The sequence below is a fragment of the Monodon monoceros genome, unplaced genomic scaffold, assembly GCF_005190385.1.
Source record: "Monodon monoceros isolate NGI ecotype Baffin Bay Population unplaced genomic scaffold, NGI_Narwhal_1 Super_Scaffold_7, whole genome shotgun sequence".
NCBI lineage: Eukaryota > Metazoa > Chordata > Mammalia > Artiodactyla > Monodontidae > Monodon > Monodon monoceros.
Window position 1 is genome coordinate 68581982 of NW_021703784.1, and position 23821 is coordinate 68605802.

Consider the following 23821-nt stretch of genomic DNA (forward strand, 5'->3'; position numbering starts at 1 on the left):
ACACTCTAAGATTCTGGAAGAGATTAACTAGCAGACTTCAAAGACAGCCAACTCTGTTGGTGACAGAAACCATACTCAAAAAACCTGGCACTGTCCACCGCTGCCAGCCTGGCCAAACACATGCAATGGATTGATGGCTATATCCCAATGCCCTGTCCATCTCGTCCAGCCCAACCTCCTTCACAGACACAACCCTTCAGATGCTAATACTTCCTTCCTAAAGTTCTCACTAGCCACTTTAGGTTAGAAAGCAAGAGCGCTGTCTAGGATCACACTGTGGAAATATACTTTATCAAAGTTGGAAGGGTGAAGGGAAGAAGATAGAAATATTTTAGTTTTTCCTCATTAATCAAACCAGCATGAATTCATTTATTAATTAGATTCCTGGCCATTTGTCAGTTTAGAAGACAGCGAGTGGACATGGTGCTTTAAGGTTGATATACAGAACAGGGAACTTCAGTGAAAGCTCTGTATAGAGGCAGCACAGAGCCCTATCCCAGAAGGGTATAAACAGGATGTTAGAGATGAAACCTCTTTGTAGATCATCAGACTTCCCATTCTACCAGTAAAGAAACTGATTCCTAGAAAGAAGTGATTTAGCCAAAGTCACCAAAAGTTTATTGGCAGAGCTGAAACTCCCAAACTGGGTCCTTGCTACTACACCAAGCTGCCCAACAAATATACCAAGTTAGAGAAAAGAGGGAAAGGGAGAAGAGAAAGCTGAAAACAATGTTAGCCTATAGCCATCCCTCATTGCTGCCTTACTCACTTTTCCCAACTTCTGCTCTGATTGTATCTAAATCCAAGGAAGGCTGAGAATAGAAGCAACAAAGAACCCCAGGCATTCAAGGAGGTAGTGATGCTCCACTTGGTCCCCTCCCCTGCAACATGATAAACACACTGAGCTATGGAATCTCACTGACCCCTTCACGCCAACAAATGACTCAGATTGTTTTGCCTCGCAATAAAAGGTGGCTTAAGTGCTTCCTCTCTCATATCAGAGCCCTATAAAAATGAACCCCCATACTGACAAATCTGTAACCCTACTCCCTGTCTCAGGTTTTCAGTGACTGGCTACATTCTTCAGTGGGATCCTGTCCCAGTAGAGTGTTCCCTGGAAACTATGCTTTTCCTCCTTGATTCATCATACCCTCACCCCTCCTCCTTCTCATTTGCTTTTCTATTTAAGTGGTCTCCAAAGTAAGCTCACACATCCCAGGAGTACACTATAGAAACATACTGGTGTATATTTATTTATTAAAAAGTAAGAAAAACTAATCCTCACTTAAATTTAAATACCGATTATCAAACATAAATATGTCACATCCTGTACCAGAGGAGACAAGAGTAGTCTGATTATTGATAATATTACTTAGTTTTTAACTAAATTAACCCTGAACAAACACTCAAGTGGCTTAAAAAGATCCTTCCAAAGAGACCACAGTTTGAGGATAATATTAATAATATACACATTAGTGACAATAATACCATGACCAAGCTAACACTTGTACCATAGTAGTAGCCCTTTAGTGGCCACATTATACAATAAAACAACAATGATCCAAACAGATCTGATAAGAAATAGGCCAAGATTTTTTTTAACATATCAAAAACACAATTTGAGATATAGATTTATATGTAGTATCATTAACAGTGTACCCTACCCTACTGTACTTTGAGCTGTTAAATAATAATATGAAGCCATTACAATCAGTAAGACATTTAAAAACAAAGCAAACAGATATAAACTTTTGTACTTGCTGCAATTTTTCCAATAATGTTTAAAATCATACAATACTCAATCCAATATTTTACAAAATTTCACCAAACTTATGTTAAATGTTTAGAAACCTCTTCTGAAGTTCCTTAGTTATAAAAGAGAAAAAGCCACATGCTACTAGAAAAGTTCTTGTTCTTCCTGCTGCTATAAAAACAGCTAAAAATAATACACAGAAAACAATATGAAACATTTAAATACATTTCCTGGCTAAAAAATCAGATCTGCCACAATGTACATCCCTGGGTAACCATTTAACTAGAATGCAATGTGAATGATGTCCTTATGGGTTGTACAGTGTGTAGTGCCACAATGTTGGAAGTTGCATAGAAAACGTGGCTGTAGATTTGAAAAAGAAACTAATGTCGTGTAGAATGATTGGTTTTCAGATAATGAATGTACATATTTTTGAACATGCCTCAATTTATGATCTTTGATAGGCAAAGTACTACTTTTGAGTGAGTCACCAAAATATGTACCAAAGAAGATATAACCTCAACAGTGTTACTTTTTAAATAAAAGTAATTTTTAGAGAAAAGTGACGAAGTGTAACTACTGGTGAAGTGATTGCCCTGGTGGGACTAAACAGAAAAAATTAGGGATAAGATTACAGAGATAACACCATGGACTAACTACATCATTCATAGTCAAGCAGTTTCGGCACAATGTTAAAGCCAAGTGCTACAGGATGATGCGATTACTTTAAAAAATAAACCTATAAAACACAGTAAAATCTTTACAATGCTTTGAAATGAGATGAGGAGTAACCATGAGAATTGTTTGCACTACCCACAGTTTCCACTGCTTATCTCATGGCAAAGTTTCCAAACTTAAGGATAAGGAACAAAAAAACTCATGTACCAAATGTGTTAACCTTTTATGTGATGACAAGTAGCTGTGAGTGCGTGTTATCAAATAGCTAGACTAGACTAGATAGATAGATGGACAGACAGATAGATACGTACATACATACCATCAAACAAATTTAATCTGTCTCTTCAAGGTGAAGGTGATATTTTATCAAATGATACAGTAAATGCTTTTCAAAACAGATAAATTCTATTAAAAAAGTATTTTAAAAACATGTTTGGAAATGATTCCATCATAGTGTGATTTTATTACCAAAAATTCTGTCTATCACCTACAAAAACTTTCATCTGTTTTCAATTTGAAAATTGGCAACAGAATATTCTAACCTGTTTAATGCTGTTCCAAAGAGTTTCAATGTGTTTTTGAGCCCATTTATTAAAAATATGGTAAAAACAACTGATTGTCATCAGAGAAGATAGAGATTTACTAGCCACATTTTAACAAATTTTTGCATATTTTGTGTAAAGGATTAATAAATTAGTATCACATGTTACTAAGTGCAAACAGTAATGTACTTCTTCCATTTGGATGTATTTTTCTTTCTGAGGTATTAGTTTTAGCTGTGGTAGCATTAAAACCATGTAGCAAAGAAAGCCAAACCTAGAACCAAATCTTTAAATCACTTTATCACCGAGTGTTAAATTAAGACTTTTAAAAATACCAAAGCATATAACAGAGTTTGGGGGGACCACAGTTAGTTTTTAAATATTATTTATTCTATCTATACCTCTTTCAATTTAATATCTATTTATGAATGTTTTATAGCATATACTACCACAATAGTAAATGTATAAAATTTTAAATAAATATGGACATGTATTAGGGCACATGCTCATAAATATTTCGCTGGTGGTGTGCCCTATCCAAAAAGTTTGGAGATCACTATTCTATTATAGTCAGAAGTTCCCCCAAATAAGCCTTAAAATTATCTTGTCAAGAGGAATACTTCCAGGCTCACCCTTACCAACAATACTGTCCAGTTGTCCTTAGGCTAACCCAGCCACTTAAGGTTTCTATTTCCTTCTCTCCTTAAACATCCTAAATTATGATCTTTTCACCTCAGCTACTGAAAATGCTACATTCACACCAATCAAGCAGGGAGGATACCAACTAGTGCTACTATGTGATAACATTCAAACAAACATTTTATTAATAATCAAAGTTATTTACTTTTAAGATGCAATAGCAATATATGTATTTAAAATTAAATAGAAGCTTCCTTTGAAACAATTTAGGATGTCCAAATAACTTAATGTCCCTCTTACTAAATGTAATAAAATTATATTTCTATTTTTAAATTACCCCTGATATAATTTGTTAAATAAGCAAAACTAAAAACTGTATAATCATAGCCTCATAAGGGATAGGGAGGGTGGGAGGGAGGGAGATGCAAGAGGGAAGAGATATGGGGATATATGTATATGTATAGCTGATTCACTTTGTTATGAAGCAGAAACTAACACACCATTGTAAAGCAATTATACTCCAATAAAGATGTTAAAAAATAAGGTAAATAAACAAAGGACATTGATACAAATGTCCTGTTTTACTGGGATTGTAATAGAAACCAGTGTATGCATAGATCAGAAAGGAAAAAGAAAATGATCCAAAGATGTGAAAGTGGTGCTAACAACATTCAAAAGAAAAAAATCAGCATACAATATGAAAGGGTATACATTTCCATATACTTTACTCTCACTCCTGGTAACATGAATGAGTTTTCCATGTGAACATAACGAAGAAATGAAACACAAAATTTCACAACTAAGACATAACTAATTATGATGAGTGCTTTGGAGAAGGTCCCAAGGTGTCATAATTAAAGGCTGAGGTATTTTTCATTTTTTCCCTGCCATGCCATACACAGAATTAAGAGTTGCCAAGTTCACTAGTCCCACCAAATGTAGGTTGCTATATATATTTTCCTTGGAGAAAATAAGCCTGTTACAAATTAGTACACAATTTAAAACACATAAGTATTCAGGGTACATGACCCTACCTTAGCATGCCTGTAAATCACACAAATCTATACAAAAAGTACAAATGTAGGCATTCTCTGGAACTGTTGTCTGTAAAAGTTTAAAGGGTCTAACCTCAGAGAAGCTGAAAATTTCTTTTAATAATGCCTTAGAGTATTATATTAAAAAATAAAAATTAAATATAACATGTAATTTTAGTTGGTTCCAAGATTAAAATTCTTTTTTAAACCTCAATATATCTATTTTCAATACTCATCTTAACAGTGGGAAAAGACTACAGTTAAGAAATTTTAAAATACACTATATCCAATCTCCTGGGATAAACCATAATGCAAAATAATATTTAAAAAAGAATGTCTATATGTGTATAACTGAGTCACTTTGCTGTACAGCAGAGATTGGCACAGCACTGTAAATCAACTACACTTCAATTAAAAAAAAAAGACAACCAAATTCAAGGCCACTGCTAGCGTCATCTTATATTTTGCTTGTAAACTCAAAACTCAGAAGTTGACTAAATGGAAGCAAGTGTAAAAAAAAAAAGAAATTTTAAAATAGGCCAGTTTTCCTCCAGTATGTATTTGGATCTTCAAACTCAAGAGTAAAAAATGTTCCTGAGACTCAGTTAACTAATATGCTGTGTTCCAAGTTTGTTAAACTTTGTTCAGTTGCTATATTATTTCAGTTTTTATTTTCTTTTTGCTTGAGCTTTTGTTTCTTATTAAAGAACTCAACTGAAAGTTGTAAAGGAAAATGTTCTTTAAAGCATCATAACTAATTTAATATGACTAAGGGGATGTTTTTAAACTGTTTTATAGAATTTTCACATCTTTTTTCCTCTTTTTTACTCAGCTTCAGAGCCTTTCTTTTTTAATGGAGAAATTTCATCATATTTTTCATGGCATTATCAACACTTCGAGTCTACAGCATACCAAAGCACTGGTAAGGAAAACAGTAGGTTAAGGTCATTGCAGAAGAGGGCCATAACTTCTCCAGCCTATGTGACCATAAAGCCCTTTTCAGAAAGTGATTATGTCACAAAGTCTATATATAAGCTGCAAAATCTCAATAGGTGTATTTAATTTGGAGAAACAAGTTATTAAACAACAAAAAACTTGCAAACCAAAAACAGAAAAGAAGGCCTGTAGCTCAGAGAAAAGGCATTCAGAAAGTTATTAGAAAACATGAGATCCCAGATTACAAAACTATAAAGGGTGCATTTAGCATCCCTATTTGAAATTATCAAGAGTAGAGAGGGGTTGCTGCTGCTACTACTATTTCTACTACTGCTGATGTTCATCATCATCATTATGTAATAATAATTTGTATTTCTTCCCAAAAATTTGAATCACTCTGAAGATTAATTTCTTTTCACATTATCCCTCAATGAAAAAGAAGTTATGGAATATGCCAACATTATAGTTGGAAAACTCAGAAATAACACCCAGATCTAAAAATTTCCAGATATCTCCCTTTCTCTAAGACCATGCTTGCCAATTGAAAAAAAAAGTTTTTTACAGTACAAGATACAAAATTTCATTAATTCATGGTCCAGATCATCAGTTCATATATTAATAAGCCATTTATTTTAATTTTCATACTTAGTTACATATTTGAAGGAAAGCAATAATTTGGAAAACTTCTCTGTACCTTAAAATATACTCACAATGTCCCTGACCACAAAACTGAGCTAGGAAAGAGAAGTGCAGAGGTTAAGCTGCTGGCCTATGGCCACTTCACATTCATGATAGACATGGCCTTTCTAGGATCACAAAGACACAAATATGAGACATTTTGCTATCAGACTTACAAAATAGTCAATAATACCATCAAATGTTTCCCTCATGTCCAATGCTCTTCAGGATGTTACTTCAAATAACCTAATTAACCTTTATGACACAGCCCAAAGGCCATCTCCTACTAGAAGCTTTCCTTGACAGAGGTACTTCTGCTCTTATACATATCTCCATTATAGCAACTAGCACACTGCATAGAATTACCTATATTCATACCTCCTCACTAGGATCAATCTTGCATTTTCATCTTTGAAATTATGTAAGCAAGTGGTTCTCACCTTTTCACTGTCAAGGGTCCTTTTATTAATCCTCCCTCATAAAACCCATATTTTGAAAAAGTGTTGTCTTTCAAACTAGCCATACTTATTATTTATAATTAAATCATTTCTTAATTTTTAAATTAAAGACATATATAAACTGACATTTAATGCTCCTGATCAACAATGTATTATTCATCTACATTCAGTATATGGAAAAGCAGCGTTGGTTTGGCTCTGGAAATAAGTATGAAGATAAAACAAATGAGTACTGACATCATATAAAAGAGATTGGGGGAAGAAAGAAGGCCAAAAATGTCAGCCCTAATTTATGACACACAAGCTTTGTTTATAGTGAATAATATCCTGAAGCAAAACCCAACTGAAACAGTTATTCCTATCAAGTAGGAAGTTAAACAGTATGACTGGTAAGGTTATCTACCCTGTATACCTTTTATTGAATGAGGCAATGAATATGAAAGCATTTTGAAAACTGAGTCCTATAAAACACATGAGAATTAAGGGCCCTTTTCATGCTACAGTTCTACTACTGATTACTTATAACTATTGTGAATTAATCCTAACACAGTTGCCTAGAACTGTTCTAGGCACTTCTGTATAAATTATCTTCAAACTTAATCTTCCCAACAACCCTATCTGATAAATTCTATCACAATCCCCATTTTAAAAATTAGGAAATTGAGACTTTAAAAGGTTGCATAACTTTGCTAAGGTCGCTCAACTAATTTAGGAAATAAGACTTCAAAGAAAAGATTCAAGAAATAAAAATTGCAAGTTTAATTTTGGTTTTTTCACATGTAGGTGTGTCATTCAAATGAAGAATATGCTTCCATTTTTTTCTTAAAATCAAAGCAAAAGAAAGCAGATTAAGATGTATATATTTGACATTCAGAACTTCCCAGTGTTAATCACTGAAACACATAACCAAAGAAGATTATAAAATCTCCTTCTCTGCTGGCTTTCCCAAAAAAGAGAGCTTCTTAACTAATTAGAATGGAGATATACACCCCTGGAGGAGGGAGGATGTCAGATGAAATGATATTTCAAAATCTCTTCTAGTCCTTAGAACTGGAATATTCTCAAATTTGAGAGCTGGACATCCAAACTCTGCATTTGGTCACTACTCTACCCCGAGTCTGAGAGACTACTAATTAATTCTGCTTTCTAGGGAAAAAAGAAAGGAGCATGTATTGCTGTGAATATTTCATGTAAGAGGAAAAGAAATCGATTATATAACTTGCCAAAGATTACACAACAAGTACGTAGTAAAGCTGAAATGGGAAGCCAGCTCTGTGTAATTCTAAGTACAATACCCCTTCAACTATAATAGATAACATATATTAACTATTGAGCTTAGTGCTTTACATTTATTTATCTCATTTAATCCTCACAATAACCTTATGATGTAGATATTATTACTCTCATTTTAGAGTTGAAGAAACGGAAGGTTAGAGATTACACCATAGGTATATTGGGGGCATATGGGGTGGCTGAGTTCTCCTACATAGAAGGTTCAATGCCCATGGAGATAGCTGGAGATTATTTCTGAGAAAATACTAACATTCTTGCCCTTTGATACTCTTTCCCAAGAGAGAACAATGAACTATTCTCTCCTAGTTAGGAGCATTTTTCTCCACTTCTACCAATGACCTGCTTAGCACCATGACAACCGTGCCTAAATTTCCCACCTATCAAATATTAAAAATCTTCAATAGAAGAGAAAGTCCTTAAAAAGTAAAAACTTGTGACTTCAAAAATGCCCTTCAGGATACCTAGAACTTAGTGCTCAATCACATTACCCAATGATCTGTTTGTAAAACATAAAAGGAAATATTTGCAACCATGCCTCGGAATGAGTCCCATTTAAAATCTATGCTTGTCATTGAAAAAAAAAATCTGTGTATATGTCAATCCCAATCTCCCAATTTGTGCACTACTATATATAAAATATCTAACTAATAAGAATCTACTGTATAGCACAGGGAACTCTACTCAATACTCTGTAGTAGCTATATGGGAATAGAATCTAAAAAAGAGTGGATGTATGTATATGTATAACTGATTCATTTTGCTGTTCAGCAGGAACTAACACAACATTGTAAATCAACTATACTCCAATAAAAGTTAATTTTTAAAAATCTGTTGCATTTTCGTTTTTCCTCATATTGTGCTCGTGTAGTCGTGGAATGTAAAGCATCTTTAACTTTCTTTGTCTAATTTTAAAGAACTACTTTTCAAAGAAGCAAAAAAATTGTGCTCAGTGAAGTCAAAATCACAAATAGCACTGAAGTCCCTTTTTGCATTTGAATGGATACATTAAAGATAGACAATTCAATTCGTCTCTTTAAGATGACTAGAAATAAAAAATTATTGAACATAGCAGGGATAATAGATCATCTAAAGATTTTTCTTGTGAAATTTTCAGAGAAGAAAGAGATCATGGGAGAACTTGAAATGAGAGAATACAGAATGCTTGCATAGATGCTAACATGCACATCACATAAAGAACTTTGAATTACCTTATATTTATTATGCTTATTTATACATGTCATCATTGAAAAGCATCAAATCAATATACTTAAGTAATTTTGATCCAAAATAGTTTAAACACAAAAACTCTTAAAGGATTTCATACTATCATATTAGGCTTCTTCAATACATGGTGCTTCAATCCAGAAAAATCTTTTAAAAGCTTTATAGACTGGGGAGCTTAGTAAATAAAATATACTAGTGAATTCCTTACCACATGCATAGAAAGAGAGCAAATACAGAAATAGAAAATCTAGAAAATTACAGAACAGCGAATTCAAGTCAATTACCAAAGATGCAAATTTTCTAAAATATACACAACATTGGACTACCAATTGTTAGGTTTTTTAATTTCACTATCCTATCCCCAAATAACTACAGGCTATGATGCTAACCCAGTTCTTTATAAATAAACTCAAATGTCTCCCTATAAATGCAAAGAGATAACCCTTTAGATAAACATAAAGATTTCTATAGTTTCAAATAATTGTTTTTCACTTGAAGTAGTATGAAAGAGAATGCCACTATATATTTTCATGCCATTAAAAGGTAAAGAAGAACATTTCAGAATTTTTTAACATTTTGGAAAGGAATTTTTTCCCAATATTATGTACTGTGCAAAATAGTGAGGATTACTAAATATACTGGCATTATAAAATAGAAATAGCCGGGCAGTTGATTTTTTTATGTAGTTTATTAGTTTACAATAGATTATAGCATCTACAATTAACCTCAAAATAATTCACATCTTTACTAAAGATGAAAGTTTTTTTGAGTGAATAGTAAAATACGAGTGATATATAAGGGGTCTCAGAAGAGCAAGAAGAGATTCTGAATATAAACAAGCCATCATTCTGGTAAAAGGAAATACAAACAACTAGAATAAAAATAGTTGATGCACAAAAGCCATAATGAGGGGGTAGCTCAAAAAATAACTTCTACTTTGAATGGTTTGGATGAAATACAAATTATCCACAGAAAAGTGTGGACTGGCATAAATGTTTGTACAAAATTATAAGTGTATTTCAAGAAGTATGCAAGAGGCAACCGCCTGCATGATGCACAAGGTCCCGGCAATGCTCTGCTTAAGTGCTAGTGCACAGAGTCCAAACCACTGCATTTTAATTACCATGCAGCCTCAGATATATTGCCTTTGATATGGAAATGTTCTTGTTCTCTCATCTTCACATATGGTCTCATGCACAGAAATCTTTATCTGATTCATAAAAAATAAACTAGAATCCAATCTCAACACCTGACCTCAGTGCTTAGAAGTTTTTTACTAAGCATGGTGTCACTATAAAAAGAATGGCTAATATTAGTGTTAAGTTGGATATTTTGAGCAACAATATAAAGGATTTGCAGTTAAGCACTGAATCGATAACTGCCTTTCTGAGGTTTTAGGGTTTCAAGGTCCCTTTTTTGAGACTATCACAGATTTGAGGAAGAACAGACCAGCACCCTTTTTCAGAGGTGAGAGAGTCCATAGTAGATTTAAATGATAATCCATCTTACAACCTCCACCTACACTCTCAATTGATATTTTCACCCAAATTATTACAATGGATATTTAAAACTGAAAAGCTCTATCAAAATCCATAACACGAATTTAAAATTATTTCCAGTTTGACTAAATGTCTAAACAAAACAATTAGCCGAAAAGCTTTTACCCTCTTCCACAGAACAAGGAAAATAAAAACACTCTTCCTATAAATGAATAATATATAATAAGAAAATGATGAAAGTTTCTGATATAACTCTTACCAAAACAATTATTTTCAGATCACAGTTGAAGAACCTCAAGCGAAAATGATATGCTATACATTTAAAATGTGCTTACTGCTAATAAAAACTGCTTTTCATAGAGTATACCAGAGTGCCAGTTTGTTTTTGTTTTTGTTTTACTTGAGTATGTTGATAGAGCATAATCAGTAGAAAATGTGGAGTTAGGATAAAGACATAAAATGTTCAATATATTATTTTTCTTGTTAGGAAAAAATAATAGGGCAGAGTTATATTTCTTAAACAAGAAGCAATGCAAATGCAGAGAGAGTCCATTTTCTGCTCTAAAAAGCAATGGATATTTGTTTGTTTTTTTAGCAAGTTTTTATAATAAAATCTGTTCTCATTAAATCTCATGTACCCACATAACTTGATAATTCTGAAATAACGTAGATTAACTTTTTAAAAAAACCGTAATATGACCCATCTAACCTCATGACAGCAGATAATACATCCCATCTGCAAATCATCTTGCTGAATGTTATCTGTGTTTTATCATTTCTAGTACCTGTCTGTGCCTGATATGGTACTCTCAGGCACATTAGCTTGGTGGAATGTTTCACTTGACTTCAAAAACACCAATTGATATATATGCACCCCTAAACTATATTTAAACAAATAGCTCTGAGATCAATCAAAAATTTAGATGTACTCTACTATACTTTTATAGAATGCTGTTTGTAAATAGTGAAAAGGTATATATGACTTCTCTCACTAACAAGAGAATTCTTTCAAACTTAGAGATATATAACCTAACAATATTGAAAAGTATAGAAAATATTAAAAGGGTTAAAGCCAGTGTATATTAAACTTTGTTAAAATTCATTTATTCCAGTACCTAGTGTACTAATTGAAAGAGGATTATTTAAAATGTCACTAGTTTCCTTAATATAAGATGGATATGTGTAAAAATTTCATCAATGACCAATAACCCAATAATTCCTAAAAGAAGTCAAATAGAAACAGACATAAAATCTCAATAATGCCACCAAAATTTATCATTTATGTATTTAAAGTAATATATCTTAAAGCCTTATAAGAGAAAGATTTGCTAGATATGTTAACATATTTTAAATATGTGCTTTTCCCTTACTAAGAAAAATATCTGTTGCTTTCTACTACTAATGAAAAAATGTTCAGCAGACAATATTCCTACTGAATGTCATTTCTTCTAGATATTCAGTTACTGATTCCATTATAGAATCAACTTAAGGTATAGATATTGATACTGCTTTATTAATTAATTTTTTTACATTTATCTTCCTTTATAGTATAATGTTGAGCATTTTACTTACACAATATACTATTATAGGAGTTTGTATCATGCTCCATAATAATATACCCGTAAATGTTCTTTGCATTTTAAAAAACACATGTACACCAAGAGAAAGTTCCTTCTTACTAGTTCCAAAATAAAAATTAAGAGCAACAATAAATATGATAAACAATAAACAAAGACTATTTAGTTTTGCCACTATAAATAAAGGAATGTGGTAGGAGAGCAGAGGAAAAAGGAGGTGTTGGTGGTACATGAGAAAAGCAACAGAAGATATTAGCTTGCCTAAGGAATTAATGACCTAGCACTTGTCTGGATCCTGGTTACTTACTGCCTTTTGTCATAAACTAGATCTAACATGTGCAGTGCACACTTACTTGCTTTCAGAGTCTAAAGTATTTTTTTTTTGGTTGGTGGTTGTTGTTCTTGTCTTAGAAAGGGACAATCTCTCTGATTTATGAGGATTTCAAAAATGTAGGAGAAAAAAATTTACATGTCATTTGGCCTACTGCCCATGCACTCACATATGTGTATTCAGGAAGATACACTCAAATATATATAGATAATATATTTATGGTCTGGTACAGTAAAACAAAATTCAGTCATAACTTTTCCCCTACTATAATAAGAGGAAATATTTCATTGATTCAATAAAAAGCAAATGCAACTAAATAAACCATGTCTCCATCTTGCATCAGAAAGGTACATTCTTGCTGCCATAGACAAGCTAATCCTATCCCATTAAATTTGTGGAAGGTTTAAGATGTTTGCTTGTTTGTTTGTTTTAAAATAAAGAGGATCTTCTAGTAGGTATCAGGAATATCTGAATGGCCTAGAAACAAGGGAAGAACGGAGACTGATGAAAGTGCCTAATGCTGAGTACTGAATTCCATGGTGACTGCACAGGGTGACAGAGGGAAGGTCATGTTCATGACTGCAGAAATCTGGTCTCTGCCAGAGAGTGCAGGCTAAAGCTGACCTGAAGCTGGGGTCTGGGAAGCTAGGTAGGAAACTCAAGCACCAATCTGGGTACAGACAGAGAGGACAAGGCACTGCTCCTAAAAACCTCAGGCTAAACAAGAGTAGGACAGGGAAAGACAGCAGATATTTCCAGGTTCGCCCCACAGTGAACACGAGCAGCCCCAAGTGGCTAGGCCTGGAGGGGGAAAACAGAAGCTGCAGTCAGGGCACAGACAGTAATTTGCTGAGACCTCTGGGGTGGGTGTGCGAGGGAGCACAGAGACAGGTGAACAGGTCAACTAGAAGCTGAAACCCCTACCCCAGCCAGGATACAATGCCAAGTCTGGGCTAGTCCTACTGGGTTAGTGCATACAGAAGGGCACTAGCAGCCCTCCCCCATGGGCGGGGTGTGGAGAGTAGTATAGTGCCAGATTTACTCTGCATCCCCTTTCCTCATTCAGTCTGCACCCTGCCTCTGGTGTTCGGTTTGCCCATCTAACCAGTAGTCCGCCCTCAACCGAAAAATAAAGAGAGGACAAACAGGAAGAGAAGGGGAAAAAACGAGAGAAAAATCAAAGACAAGGCTACATTGTCACAGTCTTCCTTCTTGCCAGGGCCTCCCAAAGGCTGTCCTGGCTGGTTCGGCCCTCCCTCAGGAATCCTGTAGCCTGGAACGGTGCTGAGTGGACCAGGTCCGCCAAGCCCGTGCCTATGGGCCTCCGGGACGAGGTGCTGAGTGCGCAGGCTAATTATACATGTGGCATTTGGGCAGCCGACTGTCCAGTGACACCTTACCTTATGAGGAAACGTCAACCCCAGCAACTGTTCAAAACAAAATGCCATCGTGGGATCAGCTTCGCCGGCTCTTGGCCGGTTCAGGATTGCTTTTCCCACAGACTCAAGCACTTAGCGCAAGAATGTGGCCTGGGGAGGCTAGTCGTGAGCGGGCGGACGATGGGGGGGGGGGACAGGCGGGGCGGTCCTTGCCAGGTGTCCATCCTGTCCCCCCTCGCCATGGATCAGCTCTCGGACCCGACCACTTGACCTTTTTAATTCACCAAACCCACCTCCTAGAAATAGACTGGGCGGGGCTGTGTCTGTTCTCCTCGGGACCCGGGGAGAAACCTGGGCATGTGACTAAACAGGGCAGAAGGGAGGAGACCCTAGGGAGGCAGGGTGAGGGGGCACTCTCACATCCCGACTCCGCTGGGTTGTTGGCTGGGCCGCCCGGCCAGGGCCAAAAGCCCAGCCGCAAGAGTGCGCGCCGGGGTCAAGCGCCCCGGACATGGACGTCATCGAGCGCCCCATTGACAGTGCGACGGGAGGTCCGGAGCCCAGGCCAGTTTGCCGCAGCAACGGCTGTGGGCCATCTCGAGACCGAAACTTCAAGCTTGGCCCTCAGAGGAGGTCACACACACAGAAGGAGCCGGGGACAGCCCATCTCTCTAACATCCCAGCCCCGCCAGCAAAGTCGAAGACTTATTTTTAGTCCCCAAATAGAGGCAGCATTCAATATCTGGTATCTGGCCATTCATACAATCAAACGTTTTCAAACTTGGTCAGCCTAAGAGAGCTTTAAAAAAATTAAAAAAAAAAAAAACTCAAAACACGCCAGCAACAACTACCTTTTATCTGTTCCAAACACACCGATTCTCTTTTTATCTTAAAGCTCCGCGGAGCGCCCGGGAAACGGAGCTAATCTGTCCTCCGCAGCCCCTTTCTTGGTGCCCGAGCAACCCCGGCAACCTTTGCACAAGCCCCTTCCCTTTTCTGACCGGCCCTTTAAGGGAGAAGAAAGCAGCTCCCTCTGGGAGCCGTCAAGCTCGGGCTGGGCCCCGGGCGGGTGGCAGCACCGCCCCTGGGCCTGGGCCGAGCCCCAGAGCGGCGGATCTCTGCCGGTCTGCGGGGAGGACAACGGGCGGCAGGGCCCCGGCAGGGCGCCGAGAGAGACTGGGGCCGCCGGCAGGGCTCAGGGACGCGGAGAGCGGAAGAAACGTGCGGGCGGCTGTGCGTCTGCCGCGAGGACTCCGAGGCCGAGCCCGCTCCGGGAAGGGCTGGGCGGGCCCTCACACACACACCCGCCGGCCCGGCACCACCGCCCGAGAGTCCGGGGAAAGAGGGCCACGGATTAGCGCTCGGGTTTCGGATTGTCTTGGAGTTCGGTTTGCTTATTCCTAAAAAGATCATAAAAAGTCACGTCCAAAAATGAGGGGGGGGGCGGGAAGAAAGGAGAGAGCGCAGGGAACTGGAGGCAACTTGAGCAGGGGCCCGGGAAAGTTGCGGCGGAGCGGTGTTGGGGTGAGGGTGGGAGGAGGGAGCATACGGCTTTTCTAGCTACCCGGGTTTTCTTTATGAGCTCCTCCCGGTAAACTTCACCCGGGCGGAGAGTGCGGCGGAGATCCTCGACTCTTGCCCGCCCTCGGCCAGCGTCAACCCCACAAATAGCCAAAGTTTCCAAACCAAAATGGGGGTGGGGTGGGGGTAGCGTTAGGAAGCCCAGAAACCCAGCAGGTCCTCCCGATCTCCCGCACCCCGAGCCTGGCTAACACAGAAGCACTCCGGAAAACTGCGGCATCGCAGTCAGTCACACGGCGAATCAACCCAACACTTTTCAAGAAAACAAAATATTCGCTGGGAAACTTACTTTGCATTTAGTCTCTATTCTTTGGGGGTATGCGGTTTAGGTCGGCTCGTAAGGGAAGCTCGTTTTGTCCAGGTTGGATATTGTCTACTTATGGATCAGCCCTTGGGTGAGGGTTTATTTTAATTTATGGCTTATGCATTCTTTTAAGGTCGATTTACATGACCTCCGGCTACAACTAAGACAGCCGAGGAGGGCACTCCAGTCGTCAGTCGGCCAAACCCACAATTAAAACAGCCCTCCCCCTAGTCTTGATGTGACTAGGACTCTCCCCGGGTAGGCTGGCTGCCTGCTTTTCTTTTTTCTCTCTCTTCTTTCGTCACTTCTCTGTTTTTTCCTTCTTTCTTTCTTTTCGTCTTTCTTTTTTAATATCACGAAATAAGATGTGATATCAGTTTGAAAGTTTCGGTATAACTTTCTCCAGACCCAAGCCTGCAGCGATAACGAGAGATACAGCGCTCACAAAGCCCTCAGGATGCTGCCCTCTTGTGGGCACAAAGGGCCTTTCCACCCAGCGGTCCCATCTGAGCCCTCACAGAGCACACACGCATATACTTACACGAGAGAGAGAGAGAGAGAGAGAGAGAGAGAGAGAGAGGAGAGAGAGAGAACACTACACACGCAGGCATACGAGCTTCCTCCATCACACACTTGGCTCAAACTTCAATGAAATACCTACCTCAAACTTCACGGAGACTTGAGAATTCATTCTCTAAGCCACCTGACTTCTTTTTCATATCATTCCCAGTTACATAGATTAGAATATCTATACGGGGAGACGGAGGAGGAGGAATAAGGTGGGCTGAGAGGGCGGACAGATTTCCGGACGAATACTTAGGATGGCGATAACAGCTTTCTGTTGTCAAAGGTTGCGTTGTCTTTCTCTCCTGCCTTTTTTGCCTTAGGGTCCCACGCACAGTTATCTACGGCTACAACATGTGTTTTCTCCGAGTGGATTTTGGGGACAAGGGGGTGGCAAGAAAACCAGAAACCCGCCACGCAGATCTGTCACCGCCTCCGGAACAAGGCACAACTCTCCGAGAGGGGGACGCATCCTGGGAATACGCGCGTCCACCAGCGAGCGGCTGACGCTCGGGCCCCTTTCTCAGTCTCTACTCTCCCCCCCCCACTTTCTGCGTCGGCCCCACTCAGCGCCCTCCTCCCGCTCCTCCTCCCCCCTCTCCCCTCCCCAGCCAAGTACGGAAACCCGCCCCGGCTGGGCAGCCGTGGCTCCCGGCAACCCGCGCCCTCGCCGGGCTCCGCGCGCTCAGTTCTTGTACTACCCCAATCCCTCAGTCCCGGCTCGATGAAACTAACCCTGAAGCTGCCCGGAAGGGCAGGAGCGTAAGGCGCTAGGGGCCGGCGGCCAGGCCAGGGGTTCCTGCCCCTGCCCTCTCCTGCTCCCCAACAGGTAGCTCACAAATGGGCCGCGCGCTCTCGCTCTGCCTCCCTCGCTCTCTAGATCGCTCGCTCCGTCCCGGTTACCTGGGCGGGCTCCAGGATGGTACCGCACGGGAGGGTTCCTTGTGCGCTGCGCCGCGGGAGTAAATGGCATTAAAGAAAAAAGGGAAAGATACAAATTTAAAAAATTAAGGAAGGGGAGTCGTTGCTGGGTCAATTAGCACAGCCCGGGGAGCAAGAGAGCAAAGCCCCCCAGCGCCGCGGCCGGCACAGCCCGTTAACTCAAGTCGGCAGGGGTGTCCCGCCCCGGGCGGGGGGAACACTGACCGGCAGAAGTTTGCCGCCGGGGTGCCGGGAGGTGCGCACAGAGCGGGGTGACTAGGGGCTTCCCCCTTGAAACAAGTGAAGGCGATGGTTAGTGCTGTCAATCTTGGCAATCAGTGTGAGCGGCCATGTCGTAAGTATTCAAAGCATTTCCCGTCGTGCAACATCAGAAAGTGAGTGGCCAGGGCATTGATCTGAGCGAAGGAGAGGAGGCAGGGCTCCCCTCCCAGACAACACAGGCAAGATGAGACAAGAGGCGAGGGAGGCAGCGAGCCAGGCAGGGAAGCTGGGAGGGAGGGGGGAGGGCCGGGGGAAGAAGAAGGAGGGGAGAGCGGGAGGCAAAGGAGAGAGAGCCGGAGAGAGAGAGGGCAGAGACCGGCAAGAGCGGAGGTTGGAATTGGAGAAAGCGCCTGAGAAGAGAGAGTGAAGCGACTAGTAGGAGAGAAATGGAAGACGACAAAGAAAAGGGAGAGTTGAGGTCAGAGGGGAATGGTGACAAGTATTAGGTGGAGAGAAATAGGCTGAGGAATAAAGGACCCAAGGAGTGCTGGGGCTGTTGGATGGAGGAGTCTAGAAGAAGGCAAACCAAAGTGGGGAAAAGGTAGACAACTGGGGAGAAAGAAAGGAGCGAACTGGAGAAAAGGAGGAAAGAAAGTGGGAGAGGAAATGTAGGGATGGTAGTCTGTGCGTTGAAAAAGTTATGTGACAGAGGATGAATGGGCTGAATGTTAAGAAGTACTGAGATACAGAACTGGACCACAGAAGTGAGTCATGGCAGATACAGAGAAGGGGAAGAACAGGGGCTGCAGCAGACCAAGAAGAAGGAAAGAAGGGTGAATGTTAGGGTGAATAATAAGAAGGATGAAGAAAAAGAGAAGTAAAGAGAGTAAAGAAAGAGAAGCAGGAAACAGAGATAATGAAAACACACGGGTTAATAGGATCTCAGTAAATAGGGGAAGAGGAACTTATTTTAAAAGATGGAGGAGGAGCAACTGAAAGAAAAAGAAACTGATACAGGAGTTATTAAGATGATATACATCTTAACATATGTAGGTGGCAATATTCTGGAGGCCATGTAGATTATGGAGTTTATGGGTTAAAATTATTATGAATAACAAGGTATGTACAAACTACCAAAGAAAAAATGATTATACCTTTACAACAACAAATTAAATAGTTCCACGTTTATTATATGGATAAGTTTGTGTTACACAGAATTGGGTGGGTGATATATGTGTATTACCTCACCTTTGTAGAGGAAAAGATTTGGAGAAACAATTTCAAGATGGGTGGCTGAGAAGTTGTAGAAGATGAAAAGAGTTTCAGTCACCCAGGATAGCATTTTGCAAAAACATGTAAGTCAGATATAGAAAATTATGTTTAACCCCCCCAAAAAAAACCTACACAAATTAAAAATTCTCTTTGATGCATGTGTAGGGTAGATAAAAGATTTGAAGGGTATAGAGTGGCCTAAAGGATCAGAGACCTGGAACTTTATCTCAGTGCAAAAAACCTGGGGGACTGGGAGGGGAGAGCATAATCGTGATGTCAGGTAGTAGATAGAGATGCAGAGTAAAAGAGTCAGATGAGAACACTAGCTTTGACAACAGCAGACACAGAGCTAACTAGCGGCCAATGTGCACGAGGTGAGATTAGCCTGCCATAAACCAGGCCCAAAGAAATAGATTTGAGCAACTGAGGTCAGTGGAGAGTCCAAATTACATCAAGATTAAAGGTTAGGAGAGAGATTCTGACATGATCAGCATAAACCTGCAGAGGTCTGTGGAGGTGAGGTCCTTGCTATGTAGAAACTGATATGAGATGGCCACGTTGAGGCATTTCATAAACGGGGAATCTGTGAAAGAAGATATGGACCAGGAGAAAGGAGTCAGGAATTATGGCTAGAAAAATCAGAAAATTAATGGCAATCTAAAGTTGCCAATTCAAGGAAGACCTCCCACAGATTAAGTGATAAAAGATACAGGGGAGAAAGCCTCATCTTTGTTCCACTAACTTTGAAGAAAATGGAGAGAGTAAGCAAGCACAGAATATGGAACAAGCTGAGATGTCTGTTAGTCATATATTGGCTTCTTAAAGTATACTCCATGTTTGGTTTCATATGAACTCCAGACAAGAGAAGGAAAAGGATAGAAGTAAGGGTGAGGATGAGCATCTTGGATTAGTGGGGCAGAAGGAACAGCCCTGTGCTTCTATCCCAATAGGAAAGATGATGCTTGAGGATTGGAAGCTTGAAGACTACAAGTTAAAATGATTTGATGACTGTTGGCTGAGAGGAGAGCTAGTCCCTAACCAGCAATCTTGTGTCCCTTTCACCCACAGAGACTTTTAGGACTGGAAAACCTGCCTCGAGAGGCCAGAACCTAGAGTCCAGTGAAAAGAATGCCTGGCACTTTTCCTGCCAGCTCCTTCAGACCTGGCTCCCAGAACTCCCAGGAGTGCCCCTTGACCTCAGAGGCCCAACAGGCAAATCCAGACCCGTGTTTCTATCCTAGAGAAGGGTCAAATCTTTTCTGGGTTTTGATTTTGTTTTTGTTTAATTTTGTTTTTGTGAATGAGTATGACCTGGCCCCACGCTCTGTTCCAGAGCCTCTCACTGGCCCTGGAACTCAACCACAGGGGGCAAAAAATCTCTCAAAAGCCTAAAGAGGTCAAAATCGAATGAGCTGTCCTAAATGCCTGCAGAGTTAGGGCAGAGAGAAGAGGGGGTAATTTAAGTCCCAAAGCTTGAATCCTCAGGGTAGAGCCACCGAGGGAGGTGAAACATCCAGGACGGAAACGCTGGGGCGCAACTTGGGTTCCTCAAAGTTGCTGCAGTAAGTTTGGCTTTGCAAGTACCAGCACATCCGTCTCTTTAAATCACCCAGCACTCGGAAACCTGGGGGTTAAGACTGACCCCGCCGACCAGGTGCAGGCCGCTGGCGGAAGGCAAAAAAAAAAAAAAAAAAAAAATTGACATTATCAAGATCTCCAGCGTCCAAGGCCCTCATACTGGGCCGCGATGGACCTTCGGAGAAGGAGCGGCAGGAATCCTCTTTAGATTTTGTCTAGTAAACTGACACGAAAGTAGATTGATAAGGCGGAACCCCGAGCCAATCACAACATTAATCCCTAAAGGAAAGAAACTAAAGTTTGGGGTCTCGGTGCCGCACTTCAGGCTATGCCTGGGTTGACACGTGGCCCTTGGGGGCGGGGGTGAGCCCTAAGGGTTTCCTTTCAAGCCTCAGGCGCCGCAGTACAGAGCAGAGGGCAAGGCAGAGAGCGCTGCAGCGTGTTGAAGCGCCGGGCTCTCCACCTGGTCTGTCCTGGCCTTCGGGCTCCAGGAAGTCCCGAAAGGAGCAGAGGACACCCAGGCACCGTTGCCAGATCCCGGCACACTAGGGCTCACTTTCCCTGGGGCTCGGAGCCCCGCGCGGCGCAAGAACCCCGGGCGCCTAGCACAGGGAACCAGGGAGGGAAGGAGGGGCGAGCCGGTGGGAGCAGACTTACCTGCTCGCAGCTATTGCTGCCTCCGTGCTGTCCGGGTGTCCCTGCGCACGACAACCGGCAAAGGCAACTCGCCTTTGCTAAGTTTGGCCTCGCACCTCCAGAGAAGAGGCGCGAACCGGCAAAGGAAAGGCGCGCTCGGTTCCTGGAGAGAGGTCCCCCTGAACTTGGGAAGGGCAACGCAATAAATTCTGCTCGAGAAGTTAATATTTAAAGCACCCACGCAAAAATCATAACGACTGTTAAAACCTCGTATTCTCGCCTTGAAAGTCTCCTTACACCAGCCGGGAGGACAATTCAGATCTACATGACTTCATCTTAAGGTCTCTAACTTCTTTCAGGAAGGGCTTTATAGGTACTGTATAAAGTACAAATATAAATGTTTTTACCTCAAAAACACAGGGAATGAGAACTTTTACTGAAACGAAGAATAAGTGAAAGAGTATAAAAAGCCAAAAAGGAAAAAGTTGAAAACTTTAATTACGGCCCGGAGAAAAGTTTTAGCGATTGATTTCCTTAAACAGGAATAACAAACACACCAACGCTCCAGCAGCCCATCGCACTTCATTTAAGTTTGGTGTAACCAAATAACCCGAACTCCCAAATAACAGTGCCCTTGGGACTCTGCCTCAAAGAGGTCGGAACTCGTGTTTCAACAACAAAAGCAAAAAACAAACTGTGAATAACGCTCTGCGTTCTTTAAGATGTCATTTTGCAAAAGGACCAGGCATTGTCCCTGGACTTTAAATGGACAGAGAGCAACATTAAATTTCATTTGAATCTGCGCGTCATGCTGTTGGGAAGACCACAGCGGTAGCGACAGTAGCAGCTGCAGCACCGCCACCAAAGAGGTGGGGAAAAGTGGTAAAAATGCATGAACTTTTTTCAAAGAAAAATAAAGATAAATAAGAAATAAGTTTTACAGACATGTCTTTCCTGGTTTAGGAAAGTTAATTTTTAAATGTTCTTCTGCTGTCTAAGGTGCAAAGCCGAGTCTAGGGGTGTGCGTGGCTGGAATCTGCATGCTGATAAGAGAAGGCTGATGTACTTACAGTGACAGAGGGCAGGCTGCGGGAGAAAAGCTGTTTGTGTTAGCCTGCGAGTTACCCAGGGCTGCAGTGAGAGCAGAAGGGAGGAGTGGGAGTGCCAGTCTGCGTACACCTTCACCGCGTCTCATTACATCTGCCAGCCTCTCTCTCCCTCTCTCTTTCATTTCCACATTCCCTTTGTTCCTGAAAAAAAAATCTACACGTCACATCAGAGTCCCCAGATGCAGTCTACACCAAAGAAAAAAATGAATAATTCAATCAAACTGTGCATAGTCTCTAAGGCAATAAATCTATTGCACTTAAAGAAACGAAGGGTAATTACCACCATGGAATTAGAATAAGGCCAAAGACCCGAGATGTCGTTAAGTCTCTGGCTAAACTCCCCGGTCAAATAAAGTTCCATTTATTTAATCCTTTTGACATCTCAAATGGAAAGTCAGAGAAAGATTTTAACTTGTTTTAGAAGGATATTCACTTATCTTTAAACACATTTTAGAAGGGGGAAAAAAGAAGGGGAGAAAAAGCCTCGGGCGTACTACCCTGCTGAAAAGGCTCCCAAAGGCAGCAGCATAGAACGGGCACAAACACGAACCAAGACAATGTGTCCGTGGAGCCTGTCCAGGGTCAGTTTTTCTGCCACTCCACCCTCCTCCACTCCTCTCTAATTAGACGAGGATCTCCCTCCACTCTCACCGGCCACCGAAGCTCGACTTCAGAGCAGCTGGAATCTGGGAACCTTACCTGCAGCACCAGACCTAAGAGAAATCGCGCTTCCCTGCCACCAACACCCCATGCCATCCCCATGTACCCTTCCAAGTCCCGTAATCATCTACTTCTTCCATCTGCCTAAAAGAAACTGTAAACGGGATTTTTCCCCCCATGATTGAATGGAAGCTCTGTACTGTACCGACTTCTGGATTTGCCCTGGGTTGAGTTTAGGGAATGTCTGGAAAGAAAAAAGGGAGGAAAAAAGGAGGGGGGCAACTCAAGCCTTGTCCAAGTTAGTCATAAGGCTGTATTAGGCAGGAAAGAGCCTACGGGAGAAACAGCTGGGATGCACACTGGCTATGGAAATCTCAGTTCTAGGAACCGTGTCCTTTCGTCCCGGAGGTAAGATTATGTGACTGTAGCACGTTTATTCTTTTGCTGTCTGTGTGTCTCTCTTCCCCACCGGCTGGGACCTCTTCCAATCGGGTCAGCCGGCATGCACCCTGGAGAAGGACACAGCACACAGGGCTTTATTTTCGAGGTCTCTCCACTCATAAATCGTGGGTGTCATTGAAACGAGATTAGAAAATCTTTTACCGCCGGCGGCAGCCACCAGACCCTCTGTCCCTCTGCTGGTTGCACACTGGTCGCGGCATCTCGGGCTGCAGAGCAGTCCGGAAGACCTAGCCCGCCGGGTCGCCTGGCCTGAGGGCTCAGGTGATGCGGGGGAGAACCTCGGCGTCTCAAATGGGTTCCTTGGAGAGTTCCCGCTCTATCACCACGTCCCGCCGCCTCCGCGCGCGCGGTCGCACACACTTACAGACACACACATTGACACATACACATTCTGCCATTCTGGCCGAACTCCTCATCTAAACTCAAGTCCCTTTAACAGTCAATTGAGCCCGCTTGAGAGCAGCGGGAAAACTAGGATGATACGTGGATGA

General features: G+C 41.1%; 1 protein-coding gene across 3 annotated transcripts in view; it reads right to left on the minus strand.

The window, feature by feature from the left end:
* Positions 1 to 23821, minus strand: part of SOX6 (SRY-box 6) — a 691286-nt gene that overhangs the window by 601618 nt on the left and 65847 nt on the right. The window contains exon 3 of one of the 3 annotated variants that reach the window (XM_029207698.1): positions 22170 to 22349. The exons of 1 other annotated variant lie outside the window; for it this stretch is intronic. The gene's annotated coding sequence lies outside the window, so the exon portion shown is untranslated. Of the gene's footprint in view, positions 1 to 15891; positions 16419 to 22169; positions 22350 to 23821 lie in introns of those variants that run through there. One more of the 3 variants, XM_029207699.1, reaches the window with a different exon arrangement.